Source organism: Amblyomma maculatum, unplaced genomic scaffold (genome assembly GCF_055883805.1).
Source record: "Amblyomma maculatum isolate TAMU_Amacu unplaced genomic scaffold, ASM5588380v1 scaffold_36, whole genome shotgun sequence".
Classification (NCBI taxonomy): domain Eukaryota; kingdom Metazoa; phylum Arthropoda; class Arachnida; order Ixodida; family Ixodidae; genus Amblyomma; species Amblyomma maculatum.
This window is the reverse complement of record NW_028146761.1, coordinates 16,908-35,974: the sequence shown is the minus strand read 5'-3', so window position 1 is coordinate 35,974 and position 19,067 is coordinate 16,908.

The window sequence follows — 19,067 nt, the reverse complement described above, 5'->3', positions numbered from 1 at the left end:
TGGCAAAATGCATTTCGAGTCAACTGGAGGTCTAACCTAGTACAGTGGCGATGAAGGAGCCCCTGAGCCTACCATGTGCCAAGGCGTAAATGCACTTCACAGCAATGTACGAGTAAACAAGTGGAAGGCTGGAAGCTTGAACAACCTGTTTCCAGTAAACAGTAACGTTTGGGTGGTTAGGTTGGAATACCAAGAAAGCACTCTGCCCATAGCTTTATCTACTAGATTTCCTCTCAAAGGTATAATAAGCAAACAATGTCTGCAACTTAAGCCAGGAGTACAATCCCAGCATGTTCTGAATGTTCTGAAGACTTCGATCATCACATTGACTTTTCAATCATGCCAGTCACCTCAACATCAAATCAAAGCAATATATGTGGCAGCTTATGGAACCCTCGCACATACAAAACACACCAAGAAATGCAAGCCAGTCAGTCTAAAGGCAACCTATCATCAGCATATTGTTCATGGCCTTCACAGTGCCACCAAGTTTGCTCCCTGACCACCCTATGAACATGCAGTGTTTGCACCCCAACTCGGGTTACAGAAAATGTGGCGGCTCTTTAAACGAAATAGGAGCAGTGCACCAAGAAAGGCAAAAGTTCGTCCCTAGCTCCCATTATGTCAACTGAAGAATGTGCAGAGTCGGACAAGAAATATGGATTTCTGAAAACATGTATTCTGTATAGAAATATGAGTGATATCTAGGAATCTAGGAAGATAGTGGTACCAGTGCAGTAAGCAGTCTGCCCCTTAGGCATCATGAAGGGCCAATGTTCTCGAACTTCCAAACCTTTTATCATCTCAAAACATGCTCACCCGATCAATTATGAATTGTGAAAGGCTACACACTCTAAAGTGGAAACAGTTCCATGCAAAAAGTAAAAAGAAGCCAAATGCAGAATGTGATGTGACTGTTCAAACAATGTCTGGAAGTGCATGTGGCAACCAAGCAATTCATAAAGCTGGTAGCCATTCTTAATCTAGATCCAGACACAACACTAATTTTAAATCAACATCTACCGTTGCTTCTACAAAAGATGCAGAAATGTAAACAAAAACACCACAACTGAATGATACTTAAGCAAAGGATTGTTTTGCTTGGAATTCTGCATGCACTCTTCATTTTGAAACTTGCATGAATTTCATATTCTCACATCTGTGATGAATCAGTGGTATACTGAGTACGGCAAAACTGCACATTTTGATTCACATTTCATATTAGAGAAGATGCCAATGGGGCATCTCAGCACTAAGTCACATTTTTTTTTCGCTTCATTTGTAAATAATTGAACAAGAAAATCAATACTACTGGTACTGTTGAATGCATAATTACCTTTACACCTTACTGACATTTCTGGACTGAAGGTCTGAGTTTGGTGTCTGTCATTTATATGTGCTTAGTAGTTTTTGGGGATTACTTCAGTCACGACCAAAGTATGAAAAAGAAAATATCAAGCCCAATACAGGTGACAAAATTCAAAATAGCTGAAAACTTTTTTTTTCCCCTTCTACTACCAAAGGCTCGACAATGGAGTTTAAGTACGGTTGCTGCTGAATCATACTGCCGTCGCATGTTCGCCGGCTCCATATCTCGTAATCCGCAATATTTATGGAACATAAGAATAATGATCTAGCCCTGTTGTAACGCAGGTAGGTTTTACCGCTTATTCAATCCGTGTAGTTTCAACTGCACAAGCGCCGGATCTTCAACTGCAGCGCAACATAAGGCCCGGGTCGAGGCACTTGGAACTGGCCCATTCTAAATTCTTGCCGAAGGCTGAATTGCAGTAGGCGCCAGCATCGTGCACCCCGCAATGGTCTTACGAGTGATGATTTGTACGGCATATTCTATTCTGAGCGTGCAGCCCCTGGCACTAACTGTCTCCTTTCCTAGACACTGCAAACGCATTCACCCTTCCCTCGTCAAAATCAAACTACCGTATGTTATAATGACATGCGCGTCTTGATGTTTACGAACTAGCGCTGTGTTGGCATGCATCATCAGTTCTGCTCAAAGTTTTTAGGAGAATGTACAGGGAAGATGGAAATTAACTTACCTCCGAGATGTCAAATGTATGCCGGGCGGTGGCCGCCCCCCAATAGTCCCGTCGTCAGCATAGTGTTTGCAGTGATAGCGCACAAAGGAAACGCACTACCTGTCGGGCACGCGAGCACACTTTTTGCACAGGTATGCACACAACCTTACCGCGCTTCTGCACATCACACGAGCCATTTTGTTGCGCTCTGTGCCTCGTATATCTCGAAATAATGAAGCCGCTAGCAGCAAGGCGCCCCAACAGCACACAAGAGAAAAAGGCGCGACGCCACCAACTCATAATGGCTACGGCTAGCACTTCGATCCGCTTCGGCTGCCTCGTCTGGTTCCGACTTGTTTCGGTTTCAGAAGTCGCTGACCTAACGACTTTGCTGCTCGCCGAACAGTGGCAAGCACGACGTCGGGAGTCTACGCGCTAACGCTGCATGTTTGTCGTGTATAGGCGCCTGTAGTTTGTACATTCAAAAATTAGCAGTGCTAGCGAAAGACCACCGTGAGTTTCGCTTCTTTTCTCGCGATGCTGGACAAACTAACTGCGTGCTTTGCTTGTCATGGACGTTAGGTTGACCGCGGTCTGTGGTTCGGCGAATCGGAGCTTTGGCCCAAATTCATTGCCAAGTTCCTTGCGAAAACTCCTGTTCATAAACAGTTACAGTGGCAGTTGTTTGTTTGTTAATATTGAAAGACTCTACGGCGTTTTAGAGATCAAGTGATTTGTTTTGAAACAGAAGATGCTGAACTGTGCTCGCTCATAAAAAACAGTTGGCGAGCCCAATTCGGCTCGCCCTCTGTTCCTTTATGGGCGCCACATCTATGGCTGTCAACTCCAACTGGTCACCTGAGAGCGATCATTTCTTGTGTGGTATGTGCCTCACTACTTCAGTGTTTAAATCTTAAATGGTGACGAAATTTTTTAATGCCTGTAGCTTATAGCAAAAGCAAGGACAGTGGGGCGAAAGCCTGAACTCTCAATCAGGAAAGATATGCGATATGCAAAGATAGCTTACCGGTCAAGCTTCAAGTGAAGGCAGTGTGGGGTGTTTGCACGCTCTTTACTTCAATTAAGAAACTGACCATACAAATATTTCAACTTATCTCTGTGGCCTACAGCATACAGTAAAGAAGCTAAAGCAATCAAGCTGCTCTTTTCATGCAGCATAATGATTATGAACTGCTGGTGGAAACTGCACAACATATATTCGTGGAGTTGCACGTGCAGCTTTCCTTAATGCATCTCGCGTGACGCAGCCTACAGCTACACTGAAAAATATGCGATCTAAAATACTATTCCTTGCAATATATGATTCAGCATATATGTGTATAGTGTGCATAGCTTCAAGATGCAACACATACTGTTGGTATCATCTCTCATAAAGTACTAGGATTTGTGTATCTCTTCATTAGTCTAAGATCACCGATTCAATCCTATCTTTTTTTTTCTTTTTATTTGACATTGAGCCGGACAACATTTGCAAGTGTCATTACGCAGCAGAAAGCTTCAATTCAGAGTAGTGCAGTTCAGCAAATTTTTGCTATAGTCTCAGGAAACTTAAAAATGGTGTATATAGGTGTAGATGTGCAAGTCAAAACTCAAAAGGCTGTAGGAGCTGTTTTGCTCAGCCTATCCTTGTGCTGAAAAAGAGAGTCAGGCTGGTTAGTTATAAGGAGTCGATTGAGTGAACAGTGCTCTAAGATAGTAAGGGAGATAAAGAAGCAGAATTGTTGTCATCTTCTCTCCCATCCCATCTGCTAGCGCTGTTCAGTCGTTTGAGAATTGTCTTTCTGTGGCCTTTACAAGTGAATATGAGCTAGTGAAGTTTAGTACTGGAGTTGGCTTTCACATTTCTGCTATCACATTTACTTTTCCTTCTACAGATGAAACTCCAAGCCAGTTCTTCATACAAACTTAGATGCCTAATGGTGGTAGTAGTGTGCAGTTATAGTGAGTTGCCTCCATTCATATGCAAAATACAATGTAAGGGAGATTTTGATCGCCAGTTTGACCGTCATCTACTTGGCAGGCAACACATGAATGTTGTGCATACAGCCTTTGTCGTGCATCTATGGCTCCGTCCAACTTTCAGAAACGAATGGTTGAAAGAGAAGCAAATGATGCTATTAGATCTAGTTGAAGTATCTCGCGTTTGACATTGTTTTACAGTGAGCTTGATATGTCGAGTAGTTGTTGCTCAGCGTGCATGTTGTCATATAAAGATTTCTGCATAATGAAAGGAAGCAAGCACTTTTCTAGTAATGTTGAAAATGTGCTGCAAGCCAAGACCAAAATTGTGAAATATGAAAAAGTGTACCTGTCGCAAATAATCATGAAGTAATAATTATATGAAAGCTCTAACTTTGACCTCTTTCATATTGGAAGGACCTACACAGTCTCAACGACTAATTTTTTAGCATGCAAGCATGTACATGGCCACGTAGTTTGCATGCTCTCTTGAGCATCTGTTCACGCACTGGCTCCATGTGCTTCTACAAGCTCGCACAAATACGTGACCAGCTCATTCTCATTCAATCTTGCACAGTGGCTGTGCGTGCTTCTGTGAGCTCGCTCATGGGCTCATTCAAACTCACAAGAACTTGTACAATCTCATGCGTTCCTGCACAGTGGCTCTACGTGCTCTCATAAATCCACGTTTAATCTCCGAAGAACTCACATATTCTTATACATTCTCATTCACTCTCAAACTTTCTTGTACAGCTCACATACAGTTTTTTCAGTAGGGTAGTGGTGGGCGCTTACACAGAAGTCTCCAGCATGTACATTACGCACTTTACTATCACAGAAGCGGAAGTGGCGGCGGTCTTGCTGGTCATTACCTAAGGAAACGCGACCAACCAAGAGCTTCAAGTAATCATTGAGTCACAAGCGGCGTGTCGGCATCTTGCAGGCAGAATACCTACAAAATTAGCTCACTTCACAACTAATCCATTGGCTACAAAATCATTGCTCAAGCATCAGATCACTTGGGTCCCGGGGCACTCAGGGTTTGATGGTAATGAGGTCGCGGACAGGCAAGCTTGAGGTCACACACACCAAGCGGCCACCATTCCTGATTTACAACTAGCATTCCTGTCCCCGCGGCTTACGGCGCGCGAGTCAAGTACCTACGAGAACAATGTCGGATTCTTCCCCCTCCACACACAGGAAACGCGGGAATGCAGACAGCTCCAAACCAACACTTTCTCCAACGTACATCAATACAACATCATTTTCAAAGAACACTACACAGAAATATGCCCTTGGTGCAACGACCAGCCCACCGCCTACCACGTCACACGGGAGTGCACTGGCCCCATACCTGCAGACATAAACATACAGCACTTGGAGGTGCAGTAGGAGGCCACTCTGGTATGCTCTGATCTAGCGACCTAGTGTAGGCTGGTAACTCACGCAAGAGCGGCAGCCCAGGCCACTGGGGTCTTGAAATGAAGACTCCACTCACTGGCCCCTCCCCTCCTTTTTTTCAATTTTCTTGTTTGAATTGAGTTTTCTCTCTTCGTAGATTTTTATATGCGGGAGCGCTTATTTGGAAGCAAGCTAACTCTCCAAATCTAAGAATAATACGCTTTTGATAATATGCTTTAAATGTAAAAATGATATGCTTCTGATAGTATACTTTATAAATGCAGCATATTCCCATCAATTTCGGCTTCCTCTACAATCCCAAAACATTCCGAGGGTTACTAAGGTCGCATATTGCAATAAAGGCTACTCAAAGAAAAAATAGGTCTGCAAATGCAATCTTTTTGCTAAAGAAAAAAACGTCTCAGCGGCCACCGTCCACGGCGTGCAACCAGAGTGCAACCGACATCGCAGCAGCAGACGACACGGCGAGATACATGGCTGTGATATCAGCTGCCAAAGGTTGCCAGACCTGGAGGCTGGTGTGAAATTAATAATGAAGTGATTTAAAATATTGTTACGTACTCAGTACGTAACGGAGGTGTTTAGTGGTAGTCCAATGCGCTGCGAGTCATGCAAGGAACACCAGCACACACCACTGTGTCTTCCGTTTCTTCTTCTTCTCTCCAGCCTCTTCTTCCTTTCCTTACACCCCGAGGCACGTGACACTTCCTCCCTCGCAGACGAAGCCCCAGGACAAGCAGTTTAAGGAAGGTGCCGGGGATGGAACCTTTTTAGCCGAGCCACATGCACCACCTGGGTCCGGCGTGAGCATCAGCCGCTTTCGGTGCGGCGTGAAATTACGTTGTTCACGTCACTCAGGCGCTCCAAAACGACAGAAAGGCCGCTATAACGAAACAACAGCTTCTGGGCTAAACCACGCTTGCGCAGCGGCGTCGACAGCAACACCAAATCTCCGGGCACATGAGACATGTGGGCGTCGGTTGTCATAACTCCGTCGAACGTTCCTGTGAGTCTAGGATGCAGAGGCGGGCAACGCGGCGAGCTTCTTCGGCTCGACATAAAGTAGTGGCGATAGAAGGCTCGTTGTGGAGGGAGAAAGGGAGGATGGTATCAAGACAACTGCGGGGAACTCGAGCATACAGGAGGTAAAACGGACTTTTACCAGTCGTCTCATGCTGTGCAGTGTTATACGCGAATGTAATAAAAGGGTGGATTTCATCCCACTTCTTGTGATCAGAGTCCACGTACATCGCCAACATATTGGTCAGAGTGCGGTTGGTCAGTTCAACAAGTCCATTCGATTGCGGTTGATACGGCGTTGTATGACGGTAATCGCAGGTGCATAGACGAAGGAGTTCTTCGATAACTTCAGCAGTAAATTGGCGCCCACGCTCACTGATCAGAACTCGAGGAGGGCCATGGCGCAGGACGAGAAATCGCAGAAGAAATAGGGATACTTCGTAAGCAGTGGCTGAGGGTATTGGGCTGTTTCTGAATATCGAGTGCGATGGTCAACACATCCCACTATCCACCGGTTACCGTTAGAAAATCGCGGAAAAGGACCCAAGAGGACGATGTCCACCCGCTCAAAGGGTGTGGTCGGAGGCGCAATAGGGTGCAGCGGTCCAGATGAACGGGAAGTGGGGAGCTTGTACTGCTGGCACTTGACGCAACTGGCTACATAGCGCTGAATGACTTGACGCATTTTCGGCCAGTAAAAGCGTTCCTGCGTGCGATGAAGGGTCCGGGCGACACCCAAGTGGCCGGACGTGGTATCGTCGTGCATCATTTCAAGAACGGGAATGCGGAGGTTTTCCGGCACGACGAGGAGAAAGCATGCACCTCCGGGGTTGAAATTCTTGTAAAGTAGGCCGGCATAAACGCAGAAACGCGCATCTCTTGAATCGTGAGCGGCAAAGAGCGGTGCCAAAGTCTGATCGTTGCGCTGTTCTGTCTGGAACAGTTGAGGGTCAGGAAACGTTGCCGAGATAGGCGCCAGGTAGTCATCAAAGTTGTAATCATCACTACCAGTTGATGAAAGCGGTAAGCGGGACAGACAGTCAGCGTCAGCATGTTGGCGGCCGCTTTTGTATGCCACAGTGAAGTTAAATTCTTGCAACCGCAATGCCCATCGAGCGAGCCGGCCGCAAGGGTCACGAAGATTTACGAGCCAACAGAGCGAATGGTGGTCGGTGACGATGGTAAAAACATTGCCATATAGGTAGGAACGGAATCATTGCACCGCAAAACCACTGCAAGGCACTCTTGTTCAGTAACGGTGTAGTCGCGAGAAATTCCCGTATGAATATGTGCTGCACCGGATGAGCTCACATTTCGACGAAATATAAGTTAGCGTGCGTGAAAAATGAAATGCAGCAGTAGTTTCTATGCTGAAATGTTAGGATTCCTGACCCCTTTTAAGGTCGCCTTCAGATCTTCGAGCCCGACTATTGTCGCTTTTATAGCTCCATTGCTGTGGTACCCTTAATGCAAACTTAATTGAAGATATTTCTGCATACAACATCCAGAAGGCAGCTCTGTCCTTGCATTATTTCACCGTTAATCGCTAAAACAAAGTCTCCCTATCACTGCTGCCCCATATGCAACTCTTGTACACATGTGCTGTCAGCGGTTGGTGGGAAGAGTCGAAAAGCAAATACTAGATGAAACATAGTGGAACCTATATGCAGTTTGGGAACTGGCGCATTGGCAAAGCTAGACCATATGAGTTTTTGGGCTGGCTTGCTTTTTGTAAATTTAAAGACAAAAATACACAAAAAAATGTTCAATTGACCCTGTATTGCAACTTCAACAAAATCGTTTGTGTAAAACTTGTTTTATTTATTCACTAAAAACGTTCGCATAAAAATTATGAAGGACTTCTTAGAGAGGTGCCGTTTGCTTACGTGAGAACAGGACAGTGGCGCTCCAAGCTTGCTTGCTTTGTAACGACTGGTATAGGAGCATAATGGGTTGTAAGGAAGCGATAGAAAAAAAGTAGCTTTCAGGTTCTTCGTTCATGTTACACATGCAATGATTGTTTGTAGGTGCATATGCACAGCGCAGCGAGCCATACGCAACTTGTTTGGTTTTAGCACAATTGCTAGAAAGAAAATATAACACACAAAAACGTTCCTAAGAGCGATACTGGTATGTTAGTTCGACAATGCTTTAAAGAGACCTGAAAATATTACATTTGCTAACGTGCCATATAAAGACTGAATTGTCTGTCACAAATGCGTTTGCCTACTTTGAAATAAGCAATGGCGCAGGCGGAGTTTTTGTCCTGTCTGGATGACGTATTTGCACGACGTCGTATTCAGTGGTAAAGGTTGTGAGCTGCGTACTTCGCCTTCGCGCGTCATTGTAAACTGTTTTGAAATCAACTCGAGTTTTAATGGTTTGGTGTTATCCCGAGAAGAAAAACTTGCCTTGACAGTATGCCTATTGAGATTAGCAAGAAAGTGAAAAATAAAATATCCAAGGAAACAAAAGATAGCTTCGTCTAGCACGTAAGCGGTGCAAACATCACAGTGAGCGCAGGGACAATCGAGTGTTCATTCATTTGATAGATAGTGGTTTCAATATTCGGCGTGCATGGAGATAGGCTATTGTTAACATGAAAGTGTATTCTGTCGAAACTGCTAGAACTCTTAAATGCAACGTTGAAGGCGGTAGAATTTATAAACACAGCTGAAAATGCATTTATCTGAAGACGAAGGTACAAAATACCTAAATCATTATTCTTGCTGTCTTGTGACTAGAACGCGCGGATATATATGCAAGGATATCTGCTGAAATAGTAGTGCTTGAATGTTTGTGAAAGATTTTGCTGAAATACTGGTAGGACTGATTTTCTTGATTGCAGTCATATCTCTGGCGCTTGCGTTGAAGACCTTTGGGCACAGTGTCCACGAACTCTACAAGGTGGAACATTAAATGATTTGGTGAATAGTCTCACTACAAGATCAAATAATTTCTAATCATATAAATACCTTATGCATCTACGGTACCACTCGAAACATCGATGCATAAGTGCGCTTTTTTTAATAATAATATTTATTTAGTATATTGAAAACAGGACACAGAAACAGAAGTGCCGAAGCCACAAGCGGGCTTGTGCGGCGACAACAGGCAGCCGCGGCAATGTACGCGCTACATCCGTACTCCATCAGGGGCAAACAAATAAAAAAGATGGGAGAAAAAAAACAAGGGAACAAAGATAAACATTTAGAACAACATATTATCAAAACTGCACTGATAACATCACGACACATTAAAGGTTCTCTAACGCTTGAACAGCAACTCTCAGTGTTTTGCGGGTGGTGAAAGAAAATGCATCGTCCGGTAGCTCATTAAAGTTAGCTAGAACATAATAGCGTCTTGTTGCTTTACCGTAGGGAGTGCGCACTCTCGGTTTAAGATAACGAGGAACATGTCTCAACGGTACCGGTTTCATGTTTATGTGCCTGTATGCGCTGCTCCAAACATATTCCAGTACTACAATTTGTTTAAAAAGATTGTCAAAAGAAGGCAAACCGGCCGTTCTAAAGCCACTGCTGGGCAAATTCTCCTTTGGCATGTAGAGGATGCTTGTAGCGATGTTTTAATATGCAATCCAGGGCGAGACAACTGTAATGGTTCGTGAGCAATATTTAAATTTAAAATTTCATTTCGATATAGTATGTGCACTGCCGATACTCAGCGTAAAATATTTAGCATAAAATTTATAATAATTGAACGACATCAAGTGCTTTGTATCTACCTGCTTCATGCTACTGACAGTTTCTGGGTCTTGTCACTTATTCAGACGTGTTAGCGCTAACGTCTACCAAACGTTGAAAAATGTTTTACATCTAACAGCCTATTGAAAGCTGAGAGAAGCATCAGGCATGGTAAACGGTTTACCTTTCGTCCGTGCCTGCTTGACTTCCCACTCTTTCCAGCACTGTCGCCTCATCCGTTTTTCAACATTTCTGCTTCTAGCAGATTTTGAGCAGCAGGTTTCTTAGTTTGAATTGTTTCCACAGCTCTGTTTACTTCGAAACGTTTTCTTTGCTGGCGGAGGGCTAAGTTTCTTCTTACCAATGCTTCTCTCATTAACGGCAGAATCGATGCGGTTACTTTATAAGCGTGAAAAATACTGCTATGTTACCAGTACTGGTAATGACGTTACCAGCGTTGCCTTTATCACATTGTTGTTCCCCTCTAAATTAATGGCGCATACCCACACAGGAGGATCGGGCAAAAAGTTGTGTGGAGAGATATTTGTTTAAATGTATATTGACATCACCAAATAAAATGAATGTTAGAGAAGAAGGGAAAAAATTAGATGAAATGAAAAGGAAAAATCATAACGCAGGCACGAAGGGAGTACTGTGACATTCGTAGCTGCTGATTAAAAAATTGAAAGCATATTAGCAAGGCAGACATTTAGATTGTAATAAAAAAGTTATGACGGGAGTTAAATACAGGCATGTGGCTGTACCCAAGATTTTTTTTTCTTATGCTTTTATTCCACTTATCGCGTCTAGGGTGATTTCGTTTTGAAGCATAATTTATATTAACATAATACCTCTTGATACTATTTATTTTCATATTATGCTAGTGCACATTATTTTACTATTTTATTTTTGGTGGGTTTATATTGCTTTTGATATGATATTTGTAGCCCATATTTATTTTCCTAAAAATGTTCATTCGTGTTCGGTGCGGTTATATTTTTGTTTGTATCCAATGAGCATTTCGTAATAATAATTATTCATCTTAGATTATTCTTCATCCTTACTGCGGGAATATAGAGCCCTTCATTATAAAAAACACGGTTTATTATCTTGCCGCAGCTACTTGATTACGCTGATTTATATAATTTATCACAAGTCTCTGGTCCGAAGTTTATAATTATTTGTTCTCATTTTGTCTCCTGAGTGTAAATTATGCTTGCGTTTGAGTGTTTTTTGGGTAACTTCGCTAGCTCAGTATGCTCTGCTCTCGATATAATTAGGTAGCAGGGTTCTTTGAAATGAATGAAATCGAGTTGGCTCCAAATAATGGACTGGTAGTCTGTATATTCACAGGATTACTATTATTCTCGCAGCACATGGCATAGGCACATATTTGGATATTTAAAATTGCATAAGCAGTCAAGCTTGCATTCGCATAACAGATGCGAAGTAGAGTTTGATGAAATAACAAAAACAATTCGTAATTTGCGATGATGTGCTTTTACACAATAGGAACGGAAAAAACTTCACATATTTGCATTCATTTTAATTAGTTGTAGTGAACTCTGCGAAGATATTATGAAGACGAGGATGATCGAACTAGGCGAGGATATCACAAAGACGAGGAGAAGAACGACGAAGTGCAGCTGCGCTCCTCGAGCTCGCTTGTGGAGGCCTAGACTGGCTGTGCTTTTGTGTGGTTCTCTGTGCAACTTGGAGAGGGCTATTATCCCTGTTAAAAGACAGTAAACACCCCCTTTCACTTGGTGGAGGTCAGGATTTCCTGCCGTCCTGGAGCTTCGAAGCCACTCACTCCCTCTTCGGACATGCGTCATCGTGGCCGCGAAACTGTGCACGTGAGCCACCTCAAAGCATACTACGATCCGCTGCTACTGCCCTCACCCGAAGTCGCCAGGATGGCTCCTCTTCGCTCCGGGGGAAATTGTAGTGAACTCTGCGAAGATATTATGAAGACGGGGATGATCGAACTAGGCGAGGATATCGCAAAGACGAGGAGAAGAACGACGAAGTGCCGCTGCGCTGCTCGAGCTCGCTTGTGGAGGCCTAGACTGGCTGTGCTCTTGTGTGGTTCTCTGTGCAACTTGGAGAGGGCTGTTATCCCTGTTAAAAGACAGTAAACACCCCCTTTCAGGGTATATATTTTCCCATCGGTGTTCTAATGCAAACCAGCATTCTATTAAATCAACATCTACGGTTGTTACCACCGCTGTCGTGTGTGCTCGACGCACTGTTGCCAGTAAATTCTGCTAAAGATCAGCTGGTGGCTTCAAATGTGAATGCAGGATATGGCCAACCAGCTAGGAATTATGAGAATTGCTTTTTGTGGGCAGGCCCTATGCGTAGGTAGCCATGTAATCACATATTTGTAATCACAAGCCCGGTGTGCAAGATGCAGGTAATTTAGCATGCGAACTAGCCATTAGAAAAACGTTTCTTTCAATTTCTTCATCCCCTAACCTCAAAACTCCGAATAACCTCTCCTTAATTCTTTCTCTATGACCATCAAAATATGAGTACCTGGCTGCTGGCAAAATTTTGTAGTGCTAATTGGAGTGCCGTAATAGAAATAAATGCAAACTGGATTTCAAACTTCTATAAAAAAATTCATTATTCATGAAGAATGCTTAAAGCTTTCAAATGAAAGCATGAGCTTAAAAATGTGCGACTTCGTAACAATTTCCGTAAACTCACAAGAACACAAGAAACCGTTGAATCCATTTCGGAATGCTAGGGGTATTTATTGTGACCAATAGCATAATCGTCGTGTTATAAACGAGTTCACATCACAATAATTGTATATTTTATCAGGCTTTAAACACCGACTATTGAACATGGATTGTTGGGAGATTTCTCACCGGTATACTGACGGTTAGCACCACACTTGTTTTTCTGCCAAAAAGACACTTCTGATAAATAATGAATGTGCATTTGAGCAAGATTACAAGGTTGGAACCGTAAGGTGACTACGCGTCCACAAATTTTATACGATGTAACGTTTTATGCTTGCATAAAAAAAAAAGAACACACACAAGTTTTACAAGTGCTGTGGGAACCAGTTCATTTATTTTCTTGAATAACAATAAATTTCCTTTAGTTAAAAGCACTTAAGGAAACAATATCTTTTTTATACTAACTTGCAGTCCTTCAAAAATAACAAGAGTGTACTACATCACTCGCCAATCACAGCCGCCAGAGAATCGGCTGGCGAGAGTGACACCAAAAAGAATAGAGCTGAAATTTATTATATATCAAATTGATATCCAGCATAACAGCATAATTAGTTTGTAGACAAAAATCGCAATTTACCCCATTTACCAAAAGCGCAGCTGCTTAAGAACCTCCAGTCTTACCACCTCGACGGTTTACTAAACAGACCGAGTATTATAATGTTGTTAAGGGCAGCAGATCTGTGTGAAGCGTACAAAACAAACTCGCCTATTTAAAAACGAGGGCAACCCTTCCAGAATCCTGGTGTGGGCTAATCGAAAGGTTCAGCCCTATCATTTGTGCCTTCCTCTTCTCTCCTGTTTTTAGCGCTGCTTGTACTTTTACTTAAGAAACCCTTCCAAACGTCTGTAGATATAGCAAGTTCGTTAAATGGCCATGCATCGGGCTGCAACACTGTCACAGTAATGAGGCGATGTGCGAAATGTCCGTCACAAATCATCGATAGTAAGCGCACAGCCCATGGGAAACATCCACACAGCTTTCTTGTCGGCGGGTTGTGGAAACGGCGCGATCAAAGAAGTTTTCTCTGTGTCTGGGCGAGCACCATCTTTTGCTAACAATGTGGCTTAGGAAGCGTAGTTCCTCATAGGCAAAGTAGCTTTTTTTTTGCTTTCAAAGTTAGGCCGGATGGCTTGATAGCTTCTAGCACAATTCTAAATCTCTTCAGGTGGTCTTGAAAGCTCGAGGAAATAACAACGACATAGTCCAAGTACATCATACAAATATGCCATTTCAAGCCCATCAGCCCAGTGTCTATTACTCGTTGAAACGTAGCAGGTGCGACGTCGAGGCCAAATGGCATCGCCTTGAACTCGGAAATGCCTTCCAGTGTGATGATTTTGGTCTTCCGCGATCTTTTTCGTCGATCGAAATTTACCAATTGCCGCTCTTCAGGTCCATCGATGAAAAGTACCTCGCATTGCAGAGGCGATCGAGTATGTCGTCGATGAAGGGAAGAAGGTAAACATCCTATTTTGTCATGCTGTTTAGGCGGTGGTAATGGACGCAGAAACGAAGTGTCCCATATTTCTTCTTCACCGGCAACACTATGGGCGCTCTGAGAGTCTTTGGTCGCTGGATAATGTCGTTCCGAAGCATTTCGCCTACATTCTCGCGGATGGTTTGGTGTTGTCGCGGCGATCCGCTGTAGGGCTTTGGCGCAGTGGTCGAACGTGTTCGTCGGTTATAATGCGGTGTTCGGCAAGTGGTTTTTGACAAACCTTAGATGATGAAGAGAAGCACTTACTGTAGGTTCGAAGAAGGCTGCGAATCTGGTTCTTTCTGCTAGGGGGTAGTTCAAGGTTGATGTCAAACGTAGGCAGACAAAATTTGTCAGATGCGTCTTTCATGGGTTGGTGGGGAGGGCAAATACATCTTGGATATCCGCTTATTCGTCGAGAAAAGCGATCATAGTAATTTTGTTAGGATGCCGACATTCTCCGGTGAAGTTCGGGACCAGTACCTGAGGTTATTTATAACGGAAATGGATGATGCGTCTTGCGACGCTAAGTCCACTGTGAATTAACAACCTAGTGTTTTATTCAACAACCTCTTAAGCAATTTCGACTTCTTTTGTACCCACAAGGACGATGACGCTGGAAGGGTGTGGTACGGCCAATTCTCTGTCCAGGGCGTTTAGGGAAACGCGTTGCGTAGAAGTCGTCGTAGTAGGTATGGTTTTGTCGGCTGACAACTTGATGAACTGGATTGGAGATCTATGATCGCTCTATGATGATTTATAAAGCCCACAAACAAAATCACATCGCGCAAGCATTGCTATAGGACGACGAAGCTTGTGGGGTAGGTACCATCCCCCGTCATAAATATACTGCCCACCGCAAATGTTGTCGGAGCACGTGCCGGGCCTAGTGGTGGCGTGCCTGTCTCTCATGCGCGCTAGGTCCGAGGGTATAGTGTATGAGGGAGAAAGGGTCCTTAGCCCTCGGGCAAGGAAGTGAGATGCAGCAGCGCTGGCGTCATGACAGTAAGTGCGGTGTTCGCATTATTCGTTTCTGGCCTGTTTGTGGGGGCAGTTGCATCCATCCAGTGCGCTGAGTCATCTCCGTCACGCTCTCCGAAGTGCTCGCGCAATGGGAGCGGCGGTGCTGGAAGATAAAACATCGCGGCCGCTTACGGCTATCGCCAGCTATGCGCGAATAAATTTCAGTATCTCAAAACGGTCTCATGCGTGCTTATGTACGAAAAAAGAAATCAGAAAGCATTTCAAGCGCGCTTAGCTCCTCTCAGCGAGCCCTGCGCTGCATGCGTTTCTTTTCAGGCCATTTGTTGTCCCTGAGATTTTGGAAAGATTTTCATGATCTTTTCATTTTAAGATGAGAGCCTTATAGATGCTCTATCAACGAATGCCAGCGCCACTTAAAGAAAGACCTGAAAACGCAATCCAAAAAAGTTGGCTGAAGGCATAGCTTGGTTAAACCTACAAGATTGCGAAAGAAATACCCTTGGCTGCACCTTGTTGGGAGGCTGCGCACCGACTACTGCGAGGAGCCGAGCCACAGCCCCATTTGTCCTCCTAGTGTGATGTCACAAACAGCGAGCGCTGTTTCACGGCTGCGACACAGCGCCGTGTATGGATTCACCACCACCATACGATGGCGCGAGCTGGGGCCCCGTCTCTCGCTATGGCGCGACGTTACACGGTGACGTAAAAATGGCATGACGTCACTGCTGCGGCTCCTGTAAGGACTCACGCCACCATCCGATGGCGCGAGCTGGGGCCCCGTCTCTAGGTCTGGCGTGACGTCACATGGTCACGTGAAAGGTCGTGTATGGAGGTGCCACGACACGCCAAAGGCACAAAGTGCTAGCAGTATTGCTTTCGCAATAAAAACAAAAACGGCGTGCCATTGGCGCAATAATGAGGCGGTCTCCTTGGCCCATTAAACAGATTAATGTGTGGGGTGTGAAAAACCTAACATGTTTGATTCCTTCACGTAAATGGCGGTTAAATTTTAATTATAGGTGGATTGTAATAATTTACAGCTGTATTTTGCTGAAAAACATAGAATAAAAACATCGCTTTAGACCGTTCCTTGCGAGCGGAATCTGGCTAGTTGTGATGAATTATGCGTGGATTATAATAGATCAAGTTACAATAGGGTAGGACAGGTTATACGGAGGGGTTAAGGGTTCACAAGACAAGAATTTCTTTCGCCGGAAAATAACCTTGTCTGCTAGACGTCGCATACTGCAATACAGATTGCTATGAAAGCCTGCCGAAAACGAGACCACACTATGACGAGTTTTGACCTATATTCAGCATGTGAACGAATTCTATTAGTAAATGTAACGTGTTGAACACATGAATTTTGCTTTATCAATTTTGCGACAGTAATGTTTGCGTTATTTTCTTGTAGTCCAGCAAGGGAGTCAGGAGTTGTTTTGAATAATTGTGCATGAAGTTATAGGAAAGTAAATTTGGCACTCTAGAACTACTGAGAAACAGTGAAGGTATGAATATTTAGGATATTTATTCCAACAGAACCCATCCCCAGGCCGCCCTAATAAAAGAAATCTACCCCATTAAAACCTAATTCACTCCTCTGCACCAAAATCCATCAGAATGCTCCGTAACCCAACTACGTCCAGCAAACCTCAACTAAATACAACGTAGAACACTCGTCCTCCAGTATATCGCCATAATCCACAGTACCCAAAATATTCCACCCTAATTAAACATATTTCACTCTTAATCTTCTTGCAACTACCCTTAATATACTGTCCTCTGCCCTAATCAATGTTAACCAAAATAATAACCCTTAATCAAAACGTAACCATCATAACTCAAGCAATCTATTGAAAACCACACCTATTTCGCTCTAACTCGCTCCGAATTGATCCAATCGAATATATACATTAAACCAATCGACGCAGGCGAAAAGCAAATTGCATTCTGTGATGTAGGTGCAGGTTAAAGAACCCCAAGTGCTTGAAATTTCTCGAGATCTTGGGTGCGTCGTCTTTCAAAACCTGAGTCACATTAACGCGTCGCATTAAACAGTCATATTAACCCCTGGGAACCGAACCGATTTATCAAAAACAATCCACCTTAAGTCCAACGTTACTCATATCCCACCCTCAATCCCAATCTCTCCACCCAATAAAGTATCGTAATCCCTCGTCTTTGGTTCAATAAGCCCCGAACATTCGTCAGCATTTTAAAGGACTATTATGACCACTTGACTGTCTCGATGGCATCAGGGCAATATATCGGGATCAAAGTTTGCACGCCGGATGCTGCTAGCTTTAGCTGCTGCTTCAAGACGTCTTTCGCCTTAAAATGAAAAGTTCATTCAGCGATATGCCACAGTTGCATATCACAGCAAAAAGAGCCTGAAAAAAATTGCAATGCTTGCGGCCGGGCACTCTTTTCGTGCCTTTTCTTGTTTGTTTCCTTTATGTCGAATCGCCCCTGAAACGTTCCTGACCACTCCATGCAAAGTCGGCATTGCGGGAAGGCAGCTGCCACATTTCCCAGCGCCCGTGCCAGCTTGGCACTGGCGCCCCGCACGTCCGCTTCTGAGTACGTGCCGAAGGTGAGTCTGCACTTGGCATCGATGCAAGCGCCTTCGCGAAGGCGGCACTTACTATCGCGCAGTCAGAGCGATACCGTCTCCCTCAACCTCCTAAGAGCAAGGGAGCTCTTCACGCTCACCCTCTTTACCCTCGCAGCAGGTGCGAAGACAGGGGCGCCACCTCCCGGCCCCGTATCTGCTCAGTGTCCCTTCGCAGTAGGCTGTATATTTATGATGGGGGCTGTACGCCCTTTTACTGTAACCATTGCGGTGCATCGTCCCGACAGCACAATAAGGTTTCCGTAATCAATGCGGATTATTGGGCCATTCCAAGTGGTCGTGCTGGTATATCGTCGTGTGTGGTTTCTTCTGTCCCCGTTCAAGTATTAGCATAATTTCTACCTTAAATATTAAGAGCCAACTACCCCGACAACACTCAATTCCAAGTGGTCCTCACCATCTTGAGCTGGGTGGTGAACGCTCCACTGGTGTCAGAATGGTCAGCTCCGATGTCCACTAAGGCAGTAGCTGTGCGACTGTCGACAGCAACTTCAAGGTCACTCGTTCGCGTCAACGTATTGTATTTGACTTCGGTGTTCGATTTCTCCTTCGTCTTGTTTTGAGGTCGCGGCAGGGGCACTGCGTGGTCACTTCGCTGGTGGCGGTGTTAGCTTGGAGCCTGGGTGCGTCGTCTTGGACGTTGACGTTGTGCGTAGCGGCGTGCGTGGAGGGCGTCTTCATAAGTAATGTCGGCGTCATAGCGATGCGGTCGTTACTCGCCGTCGGCGACGGAGGAAGATTTTCGTTAATTTGTCGTATAGCAACCTCACCTCCAAAGTTTGCAACCATTAGTTTACCCTACGGGATTTGGGGACCTTCATCGCACATTGTCATCGCAGCTGCGGCTTAGCGACGAACAGCGAGCCCTGTACGGCGATGGGAAACTGACCCGATTGCTTCTAGGTGCAAACTCATCGCTACGCAGGTAGTTCTCGATTTTTTGCGGTCATTCACCGGGAAGGGGTCGTGGAGCGTCGATTGCAAATCCGCGGAGGTCGAGGCGTCAGTACGGGCAGTGGCGTAGTATGTGGTCGGCCTCACTGCAGTGGAAGCAATAT